This window comes from Bombina bombina, chromosome 3 (genome assembly GCF_027579735.1).
Source record: "Bombina bombina isolate aBomBom1 chromosome 3, aBomBom1.pri, whole genome shotgun sequence".
Taxonomy (NCBI): Eukaryota; Metazoa; Chordata; class Amphibia; order Anura; family Bombinatoridae; genus Bombina; species Bombina bombina.
The window spans coordinates 1135438491-1135451378 of NC_069501.1; positions in this window are offsets into that span (position 1 = coordinate 1135438491).

Below are 12888 nucleotides of genomic sequence, written 5' to 3' on the forward strand. Positions count from 1 at the left end.
GCTTTTTCAATTAAAACAGACTAATTATTTAAAATGGTGACAACCATTAATGTTTTGGAAAACTACTTAGAACAATCGCATATTAACATCTACCATGTGCACATGCCTATACAACATGTAATTATGGTGTCATCACAAGAAAGGACAATGGTCACTTTAACTGGATTTATATCTTTAGCATAGTTGACAATGATTGCTGGAGTGTGACTAGGGTTGACACCTCGTCCATGTTTTTATAGACACATGACTTATACATGCTGCAGGGTGTGCAGAAGGGAACAGGAATAGGGAATAGTGTTACCATATGCACACCCTGAAACATGGGTAACCCAGAATACTGTTACTGAAAATAGTACACTGAGCTAACATCATGTTGGAGACTACTACATAAACGTGTGTACACATTATGATTAAGTGTTAAACATGGAGGAGGTATTATGTAGTTTGAAAACAAACCACTGTTTAGATGGCAATTATGGGTGCAATACTTAAAGGGATACTCAAGTCAAAATTAAACTTTCAGAATTTACAGATAGAACATGCAGTTTTAAACAACTTTTCAATCTACTACCATTAACAAAATCTGCAGTCTTTTTTTATATACACTTTTTGAGTCACCAGCTCCTACTGAGCATGTGCAACAATTCACAGAATATACGTATATGCATTTGTGATAGGCTGATGGCTGTCACATGGTACGTATATGCATTTGTGATAGGCTGATGGCTGTCACATAATACAGGGGGAGTGGAAATAGACATAGCTTTGAAATTTGTCAGACTAAGTGCTATTGCATGTAATAGACACTACTATAACGATTAATATGCACAGATACTGATATAAAAATCTATTATAAAACTGTTTAAAAACTTGCTTAGAAGTTTAGCTCAGTTAAAAAGATTAGCTAGAACACACACTGCAAGTGCTTCAATAGCAAAAAAAGCAGACCCCCACTCGCCCTTCCTCTTCATATGAAAAGACTCTTTACACAAACTGCAGCAAGCAGGAGTAGGTATACATCGGTATTCTCCTAAAACTTTGGGGCTTGGCTAGGAGTCTGAAAATCAGCACAATATTATTTAAAAATAAGCAAAACTATACATTTTTTTTTTAAAACAAACCTGTATGGGCGATATAAATGGATCATCTACAAAACATTTCTGCAAAGAAAAATCTAGGGCACGATCCGATAAACGGTGTAGTTTGCGGCGCAAGCGAGGGAACCCGCGTCGCCCGCAGTTTCAGCTCGCAACTCGAGCTATCCCATATACGGCGCCGTCAGATGCTAAAGTGCCGTAAGTCTGACAAACCAGCAATGTCCAGAAATCTGCGCAAGTACAAATTTCTGGCGTCGCCAGTGACTTACGGCACGTTAGAAACTGCCGGCGCCTACAAAACCTGTCTAAAGTCTAAATCACCCGCACTGTCTTACACGCATCCCTAACATAGCCCGACACGTCTAACCCTCTATCCGCTATCCCCCCTCACTATCCTAACAATAAAATATGTATTAACCCCTAAACCGCCGCACCCGGAGCCCGCCGCTACCTAATAAAGTTATTAACCCCTAAACCGCCGCCAGCTATATTAAATCTATAACCCCCTAAAGTGAGCCCCTAACACCGCCGCCATCTACCTTACCTAACCCCTAAAGTGAGCCCCTACCCCACCGCTATCTATTTTAAAATTATTAACCCCTAATCTAATCCCCCTACCCCGCCGCCATCTATATTAAATTATTTAACCCCTAAAATACTAAACTATCCCTACCACTAAACCTAAGTCTAACCCTACAAATAGCCCTGAAAAGGGCTTTTTGCATGGCATTGCCCCAAAGTAACAGCTCTTTTACCAGCCCTTAAAAGGGCTTTTTGCGGGGCATGCCCCAAAGAATACAGTTCTTTTGCCAGCCCTTAAAAGGGCTTTTGGCGGGGCTTTGTCACAAAGTAAACTGATCTTTTGCCTACAATCTACATCCCCCTACACCGCGGCCACCTATAATAAATGTATTAACCCCTAATCTAATCCCCCTACACCGCCGCCAGCTATATTAACTATATTAACCCTAATTATATTAGGGTTACTATAGTTAATATAATTATTATATTATATATATTAACTATATTAACCCTAATTATATTAGGGTTAATATAGTTAATATCGTTATTATATTATATATATATATATATTAAGTATAATAACCCTATCTAACTCTAACATCCTAACTAAACTCTTATTAAAATAAATCTAATATTAATATTATTAATTAAAATATTCCTATTTAAAACTAAATACTTACCTATAAAATAAACCCTAAGATAGCTACAATATAATTAATAATTACATTGTAGCTATGTTAGGGTTTATATTTATTTTACAGGTAAATTGTTAATTATTTTAACTAGGTATAATAGCTATTAAATAGTTATTAACTATTTAATAGCTACCTAGTTAAAATAATTACCCAATTACCTGTAAAATAAATCCTAACCTAAGTTACAAATACACCTACACTATCAATAAATTAAATAAACTACAAATATCTATCTAAAAATACAATTAAACTAAACTAAACTAAATTACAAAAATAATTACACCTATTCTAAGCCCCCTAATAAAATAATAAGGCCCCCCAAAATAAAAAAAATTCCCTACCCTATTCTAAATTAAAAAAAGTTCAAAGCTCTTTTACCTTACCAGCCCTTAAAAGGGCCTTTTGTGGGGGCATGCTCCAAAGAAAACTGCTCTTTTGCCTGAAAAAAACCCCCACAATACCACCCCCAACATTACAACCCACCACCCACATACCCCTAATCTAACCCAAACCCCCCTTAAATAAACCTAACACTACCCCCCTGAAAATCTCCCTACCTTGTCTTCACCACACCGGGCCGAACTGCTCATCCGATCCGGGCGATGTCTTTATCCAAGCGGCAGCAAAGTCTTCTTCTATCCGGCAGCATCTTCCATCAAACGGCATCTTCAATCTTCATTCGTCGCTCCTCCGACGCGGAGCATCCATCCCGGCCGACGACTGAACGACGAATAAGGTACCGTTAAATGACGTCATCCAAGATGGCGTCCGTCGAATTCCGATTGGCTGATAGGATTCTATCAGCCAATCAGAATTAAGGTAGAAAAATCTGATTGGCTGATTGAATCAGCCAATCAGATTCAAGTTCAATCTGATTGGATGATTGGTTCAGCCAATCGGATTGAACTTGAATCTGATTGGCTGATTCAATCAGCCAAGCAGATTTTTCTACCTTAATTCCGATTGGCTGATAGAATCCTATCAGCCAATCGGAATTCGACGGACGCCATCTTGGATGACGTCATTTAACGGTACCTTATTCATCGTTCAGTCGTCGGCCGGGATGGATGCTCCGCGTCGGAGGAGCGACGAATGAAGATTGAAGATGCCGTTTGATGGAAGATGCTGCCGGATAGAAGAAGACTTTGCTGCCGCTTGGATAAAGACATCACCCGGATCGGATGAGCAGTTCGGCCCGGTGTGGTGAAGACAAGGTAGGGAGATTTTCAGGGGGGTAGTGTTAGGTTTATTTAAGGGGGGTTTGGATTAGATTAGGGGTATGTGGGTGGTGGGTTGTAATGTTGGGGGGTGGTATTGTGTTTTTTTTTTCAGGCAAAAGAGCAGTTTTCTTTGGGGCATGCCCCCACAAAAGGCCCTTTTAAGGGCTGGTAAGGTAAAAGAGCTTTGAACTTTTTTTAATTTAGAATAGGGTAGGGAATTTTTTTATTTTGGGGGCTTTATTATTTTATTAGGGGGCTTAGAATAGGTGTAATTAGCTTAAAAATCTTCTAATCTTTTTTTTATTTTTTGTAATTTAGTGCTTGGTTTTTTTTGTAATTTAGTTTAGTTTAGTTTAATTGTATTTTAGATAGATATTTGTAGTTTATTTAATTTATTGATAGTGTAGGTGTATTTGTAACTTAGGTTAGGATTTATTTTACAGGTAATTGGGTAATTATTTTAACTAGGTAGCTATTAAATAGGTAATAACTATTTAATAGCTATTATACCTAGTTAAAATAATTAACAATTTACCTGTAAAATAAATATAAACCCTAACATAGCTACAATGTAATTATTAATTATATTGTAGCTATCTTAGGGTTTATTTTATAGGTAAGTATTTAGATTTAAATAGGAATATTTTAGTTTATAATATAAATTAGATTTATTTAATAAGAATTTAGTTAGGGGTGTTAGGGTTAGATAGAGTTAATATAGTTAATATAAATACTATAGTAACTATATTAACTATATTAACCCTAATATAATTAGGGTTAATATAGTTAATATATATAATGTAATAACTATATTAACTATAATATACTTAGGATTAATATAGATAATATAGCTGGCGGCGGGGTAGGTAGATTAAATTAGGGGTTAATAATTTTAATATAGATGGCGGCGGTGTAAGGGGCTTATATTAGGGGTTAATACCATTAATATAGGTGCGGCGGTGTAGGGAGGGCAGGTAATAGGGCAAAAGAGCTGTTAACTTTGGGGCAAAGCCTCGCAAAAGGCCCTTTTAAGGGCTGGTAATAGAGTTTATTACTTTATGGATATTAGATTAGGGGTTAATAATATTAATATAGCTGGCGGCGGTGTAAGGGGTCAGATTAGGGGATAGATCAGGTAGATGGCGGCGGTTTTAGGGGCTCACAGTAGGGGGTTAGTTTATGCAGATGGCGGCGGTTTAGGGGTTAAATACTTTATTAGGGATTGCGGCGGGGGATCGCGGTTGACAGGTAGATAGACATTGCGCATGCGTTAGGTGTTAGGTTTTATTTAGCAGATCGCGGTTGACAGGTAGATAGACATTGCGCATGCGTTAGGTGTTAGGTTTATTTAGCAGCTAGTTTAGAGAGTTACGGGGCTCCAATAGTCAGCGTAAGGCTTCTTACGGCTGCTTTTTGTGGCGAGGTGAAAATGGAGTAAGATTTCTCCATTTTCGCCACGTAAGTCCTTACGCTGTATATTGGATACCAAACTGCGCGGGTTTGGTATACCTGCCTATGGCCCAAAAAACTACGGGCGACGGCAGAAATATACGCGCGTAACTTCTAGGTTACGCCGTATATAGGATACCAAACCCGGGCAAATATTGGCGTCCCAAGCTTTTGCGGGCAACGATTTTTATCGGATCGACCCCCAGGTGTATAATGTCCCTTTAAGAATAATTTGATTACATTGCGGATCAGAATATTACGAAATTAAAATCAATAAATTGCAAAAATAGCTTCATGCAAACATGAAAAAAAAAATGTTACTCTTACATTTGCTATATAGCACAAAGAAGTGACCTCTATGTAAATACAACAGCCACTACTTGGGACAGATGTGTTTTAAAAGGAACAATGTACTAGAATAATTAATTACACACATCCTACTATATTGTTTTTATTTAGTACTATTACATTTAATTGGATTATTTTAAATATTAAAACATTATCATAGTGTTATGAATTACTAAAAATATTTTATTCAAATTGCAAAATATAACCAAATATTTTTATTTTATTAAAAATTAGATATACACTGCAGCTGCTTTAAAACAATCTGCAAACACATAAAAGAAGTACACTACACTGTACCTTAAGTTGTTGTCCTTAAAAATGTCCCATTATTGTAAACATAAACAAATAAAGACACAGATTTATCATTTGAAACATTTATTTAAATATTTGTAGCACTGGCATATGTTAATTAATACACAAGAAAATAAGGTTATACGACAATGTTCTCTTAGGAGTCCAAAAGCAGTGTTATGAGTTCCACCATTACCAAAACCAAGGCAAAAATGCTGTGTCTATTCAGTTTTGCAATATGCCATACTTCTTCTCTTACGGCTAGATTTAGAGTTTGGCGGTAGCCGTCAAAACCAGCATTAGAGGCTCCCAACGCTGGTTTTGGGCTACCGCTGGTATTTGGAGTCAGTCATTAAAGGGTCTAACGCTTACTTTGCAGCCGCGACTTTACCGTACCGCAGATCCCCCTACGCCATTTGCGTATCCTATCTTTTCAATGGGATCTTTCTAACGCCGGTATTTAGAGTCGTGGCTGAAGTGAGCGTTAAAAATCTAACGACAAAACTCCAGCCGCAGAAAAAAAACAGGAGTTAAGAGCTTTTTGGGCTAACGCCGGTTCATAAAGCTCTTAACTACTGTGTTCTAAAGTACACTAAAACCCATAAACTACCTATGTACCCCTAAACCGAGGTTCCCCCACATCGCCGCCACTCGATTAAATTTTTTTAACCCCTAATCTGCTGACCGCACACCGCCGCCACCTACGTTATACTTATGTACCCCTAATCTGCTGCCCCTAACACCGCCGACCCCTATATTATATTTATTAACCCCTAATATGCCCCCTCAACGTCGCCGACACCTACCTACACTTATTAACCCCTAATCTGCTGACCGGACCTAACCGCTACTATAATAAATGTATTAACCCCTAAAGCTAAGTCTAACCCTAACACTAACACCCCCCTAAGTTAAATATAATTTAAATCTAATGAAATAAATTAACTATTATTAAATAGATTATTCCTATTTAAAGCTAAATACTTGCCTGTAAAATAAACCCTAATATAGCTACAATATAAATAATAATTATATTGTAGCTATTTTAGGATTAATATTTATTTTACAGGCAACTTTGTATTTATTTTAACCAGGTACAATAGCTATTAAATAGTTAATAACTATTTAATAGCTACCTAGTTAAAATAATTACAAAATTACCTGTAAAATAAATCCTAACCTAAGTTACAATTAAACCTAACACTACACTATCAATAAATTACTTAAATAAAATACCTACAATTATCTACAATTAAACCTAACACTACACTATCAATAAATTAATTAAATACAATACCTACAAATAAATACAATTAAATAAACTAACTAAAGTACAAAAAATAAAAAAGAACTAAGTTACAAAAAATAAAAAAATATTTACAAACATTAGAAAAATATTACAACAATTTTAAACTAATTACACCTACTCTAAGCCCCCTAATAAAATAACAAAGCCCCCCAAAATAAAAAAATGCCCTACCCTATTCTAAAATTAAAATAGAAAAGCTCTTTTACCATACCAGCCCTTAAAAGGGCCCTTTGCGGGGCATGCCCCAAAGAATTCAGCTCTTTTGCCTGTAAAAAACATACAATACCCCCCCCAACATTACAACCCACCACCCACATACCCCTAATCTAACCCAAACCCCCCTTAAATAAACCTAACACTAAGCCCCTGAAGATCTCCCTACCTTGTCTTCACCACACCGGGTCCCGATCTATCCAGAAGAGCCTCCGAAATCTTCATCCAAGCCCAAGCGGGGGCTGAAGAGTGACGTCCATCCTCCGGCTGAAGTCTGGATCCAAGCGGCGGGTAAAGAATTCCATCTTCGGGCAGAAGTCTTCATCCTATCCGGGCAGAAGAGTCGATCCGGACCGGCAAACATCTTCATCCAAGCCGCATCTTCTCTGTTTTTCCATCCGATGACGACCGGCTCCATCTTGAAGACCTCCGGCGCGGATCCATCCTCTTCTTGCGACGTCCTAAGTCCGAATGAAGGTTCCTTTAAATGACGTCATCCAAGATGGCGTCCCTCGAATTCCGATTTGCTGATAGGATTCTATCAGCAAATCGGAATTAAGGTAGGAAAATTCTTATTGGCTGATGGAATCAAGTTCAATCTGATCAGAACAGCCAATAGAATGCAAGCTCAATCTGATTGGTTGATCGGATCAGCCAATCGGATTGAACTTGATTCTGATTGGCTGATGGAATCAGCCAATCAGAATCAAGTTCAATCCGATTGGCTTATCTGATCAAGCAATCAGATTGAGCTCGCATTCTATTGGCTGTTCTGATCAGATTGAACTTGATTCTGATTGGCTGATTCCATCAGCCAATCAGAATTCTCCTACCTTAATTCCGATTTGCTGATAGAATCCTATCAGCCAATCGGAATTCGAGGGACGCCATCTTGGATGACGTCATTTAAAGGAACCTTCATTCGGACTTAGGACGTCGCAAGAAGAGGATGGATCCGCGCCGGAGGTCTTCAAGATGGAGCCGGTCGTCATCGGATGGAAAAACAGAGAAGATGCGGCTTGGATGAAGATGTTTGCCGGTCCGGATCGACTCTTCTGCCCGGATAGGATGAAGACTTCTGCCCGAAGATGGAATTCTTTAGCCGCCGCTTGGATCCAGACTTCAGCCGGAGGATGGACATCACTCTTCAGCCCCCGCTTGGGCTTGGATGAAGATTTCGGAGGCTCTTCTGGACAGATCGGGACCCGGTGTGGTGAAGACAAGGTAGGTAGATCTTCAGGGGCTTAGTGTTAGGTTTATTTAAGGGGGGTTTGGGTTAGATTAGTGGTATGTGGGTGGTGGGTTGTAATGTTGGGGGGGTATTGTATGTTTTACAGGCAAAAGAGTTGAATTCTTTGGGGCATGCCCCGCAAAGGGCCCTTTTAAGGGCTGGTATGGTAAAAGAGCTTTTCTATTTTAATTTTAGAATAGGGTAGGGCATTTTTTTATTTTGGGGGGCTTTGTTATTTTATTAGGGGGCTTAGAGTAGGTGTAATTAGTTTAAAATTGTTGTAATATTTTTCTAATGTTTGTAAATATTTTTTTATTTTTTGTAACTTAGTTCTTTTTTATTTTTTGTACTTTAGTTAGTTTATTTAATTGTATTTATTTGTAGGTATTGTATTTAATTAATTTATTGATAGTGTAGTGTTAAGTTTAATTGTAGATAATTGTAGGTATTTTATTTAAGTAATTTATTGATAGTGTAGTGTTAGGTTTAATTGTAACTTAGGTTAGGATTTATTTTACAGGTAATTTTGTAATTATTTTAACTAGGTAGCTATTAAATAGTTATTAACTATTTAATAGCTATTGTACCTGGTTAAAATAAATACAAAGTTGCCTGTAAAATAAATATTAATCCTAAAATAGCTACAATATAATTATTATTTATATTGTAGCTATATTAGGGTTTATTTTACAGGTAAGTATTTAGCTTTAAATAGGAATAATCCAGAGTTAATTTATTTCATTAGATTTAAATTATATTTAAGTTAGGGGGGTGTTAGTGTTAGACTTAGCTTTAGGGGTTAAAAAATTTATTAGAGTAGCGGTGAGGTCCGGTCAGCAGATTAGGGGTTAATAAGTGTAGGTAGGTGTCGGCGACGTTGAGGGGGGCAGATTAGGGGTTAATAAATATAATATAGGGGTCGGCGGTGTTAGGGGCAGGAGATTAGGGGTACATAAGTATAACGTAGGTGTCGGCGGTGTACGGAGCGGCAGATTAGGGGTTAATAATAATATGCAGGGGTCAGCGATAGCGGGGACGGCAGATTAGGAGTTAATAAATATAATATAGGGGTCGGCGGTGTTAGGGGCAGCAGATTAGGGGTACATAGGGATAACGTAGGTTGCAGCGGTGTACAGAGCGGCAGATTAGGGGTTAATAATAATATGCAGGGGTCAGCGATAGCGGGGGCGGCAGATTAGGGGTTAAAAAGTGTAAGGCTAGGGGTGTTTAGACTCGGGGTTCATGTTAGGGTGCTAGGTGCAGACTTAGGAAGGGTTTTCCCATGGGGGAATCGTGCACGAGCACGTTTTTGAAGCTGGCCGTGTCCGTAAGCACCGCTGGTATCGAGAGTTACAGTGGCAGTAAATATGCTCTACGCTCCCTTTTTTGGAGCCTAACGCAGCCCTTCTGTGAACTCTAAATACCAGCGGTATTTTAAAGGTGCGGGGAAAAAAAAGCATGCGTAGCTAACGCACCCCTTTGGCCGCAGAACTCTAAATCTAGCCGTTAGACTTTACAGTTAACATGAAACTAGGCCTCTGCTAGAATCATTGGATGTAAGGACAGTTAAGACAGTACCAATAAAGCTAATGATTAAAATTTAATTTAGCATTTTTTTCCCTTGATTTTTGATGTGCTTGGTAATCATCTTTAGTTCTTATTTTGTGGTTTTATAATCCATAAGTGACATTTGTATGGAGTCTTTTGTTGTCTTCACTTATAAAGTATATGCTCAATCTTGTTTCATTACAACCCAAAAAGATATCTGACAAATGCATAATGCAATTCTAACTGCGCATAACTCTTCAACAAAACACATTTTTTTAACAAAACACGTCAGCCATAATTCGGGGCAAAGTAAATTTTCACTAAAAATACAAATATTATTCGTATTAACAGCCAATGAGAATTTACAACACATGTTACTAATTGCATGACAAGATATAAGATAACCAGGGTGAGGGGAGCTAATGATATAAATTGTATCACAATATTATTTGTAGCAAAGAAATAATATAAATAATAATAATAAACTAATATTGTCATAAAATTATATTTATTTTAAAACATTTTAAGCATTGGTATAGAGCTCTAGTACCATCTATAATATGCACAGTGTAATAAAAATAATGTTCAAAGATAATATAAAAACAATGTTCAAAGAAAATATAAACAATTTCTATGACTGCAAATTATTGGATTAAAAACGTGTGATTTGACCAATATATTTTGGATACAGTCCTGTATTTCTGGTGCTCAAAAAGCCTTATGTATTTCTCTTAAGTTATGGAGAGGATTTGAGTTTATCTAGTTAACGGCACACTCTGTTATTTTTAGTGTTAAGCATATGTGTACTCACGTTTTGTCCAGAGATCTAGGGTTCTCAAATTGGCTGGTAGATGCCATGAAAAAGGCATAAAAGAGGTTGAGAGTGAAATGATTACCCTTTTTTTTTGGTAAGGGGCATTTCGGCCGGGGCCTTTATTCAGGGTAAACAGTCTCAGAGACCAACGGACATTCGGATTCATCCACACTGAAACTCCAGCAAGCCTCAAGGAGGCATACAGTTTCATCCTACCTAAAGAGATATTCTCAGACACCTAACGGACACTGGGACATCGGCTAAACTGATTCCTCAGTAAACCTCAAGGAGGTACACAGTTTTAATCTATCTAAAAAGACATTGTACTCACTCCTAAGAGACTTTGTATCCCTCGGAAGCCTCTTGATTGCACAAATAACAAGAACAATTGTAACCATAAAAGATTAACACATTTGTGTCACCACATCAACTGGGATTTAAAAGAGATACTTAAAGAATATCCCCTTACCAAAAAAAAGGGTAATCATTTCACTCTCAACCTCTTTTATGCCTTTTTAATGGCATCTACCAGCCAATTTGAGAACCCCTAATCTCTGGACAAAACGTGAGTACACATATGCCCAGCTTAACACTAAAAATAACAGAGTGTGCCGTTAACTAGATAAACTCAAATCCTCTCCATAACTTAAGAGGAATACATAAGGCTTTTTGAGCACCAGAAATACGGGACTGTATCCAAAATATATTGGTCAAATCACACGTTTTTAATCCAATAATTTGCAGTCAGAGAAATTGTTTATATTTTCTTTGAACATTGTTTTTATATTATCTTTGAACATTGTTTTTATTACACTGTGCATATTATAGATGGTACTAGATCTCTATACCAATGCTTAAAATGTTTTAAAATAAATATAATTTTATGACAATATTAGTTTATTATTATTATTTATATTATTTCTTTGCTACAAATAATATTGTGATACAATTTATATCATTAGCTCCCCTCACCCTGGTTATCTTATATCTTATCTTTAGACAGCCGTTTGAAGGAACAACTGTCATTTTTGTAGGGTTTAGAGTGTGGTAAATACTATGTTATAAAACAAATCTCAATTTTAGGTGCACTCACTCTAGACTTGTTTTTTCCAAATTCACTAATTGCATGACAAAAAATATAAATTGGACCACTTCCTTAAATCCCATTAGTCTAGAAAAATATTGCTATGGTGGCATCACCCTGAAAGATAATTAAGTACTTGTATCTGCCTTAGAGCACCAATATTTTTACCTAATTGGATCACGGAGGAAGGAGAAGAACCCACGTAAAAAGGAATGTCATCTGGAGTGATATTGCAGACAATGTCAACTTGACTGCGCAGAATGAGAAATCTGTTCCGAAATGTCGGAAAAGGATTTCCAATAACAAAAGGAAGTTTTTAAGGAAGACAAAACAATTACGCAAATTCAAAGATTTAAACGCTAAGAACATAGTTGGAAAAATTCGATCACCAAAATTGAAACACTATTAAAAAGATTTCCTGAAACTTTTGATGTCGAAAAATCTAGTTTCCAACATTTCGCAAAAGATTTATATTTGTTCTGAGGACCCATCACATCCCTTTCATGTGGGTTCTGTGTCCCCCTCACATCCTGCAAATATTGAAAACAATGTACACGGGGAAGATAAGTGCTCAACAGGTAAGAACCTTTTTTTAAAATCTCCGTTGTCAAATTATGTACAAATTGTTTGGCTACAAAACATGTTTAACTTGTATTTTAGACACCCTGGATTATGGCAATATTTTTCAAGACTCATTTATATCAGAAATGCCAGATTTCACTATACTGATATCTGATTCCTCAGGTAACGTGATATTTAATTAACTATTTACAAAGTAAAATGTCGAACATTAACAAATAAAAATATTAATCTACTCACAGATATATATATATATTTATATTTTTACTTGTGAATGCAGATTTTTGGTAATTAACACTTTGTTTAAAAATGACATTTACATAGATGAAAACATATCTGAGCAGAAAGAAAAACAAAGGATGAAGCTATGCAAAATTTAGGTTACTTTTCCATTACGAGACCGCTACTGCCAGCAAATTATGCTACAGATTTTCTGTCCGTTATTGCTAAAGTACTGTAGGAGCTGAAATTACCCCATCTCCACTCTC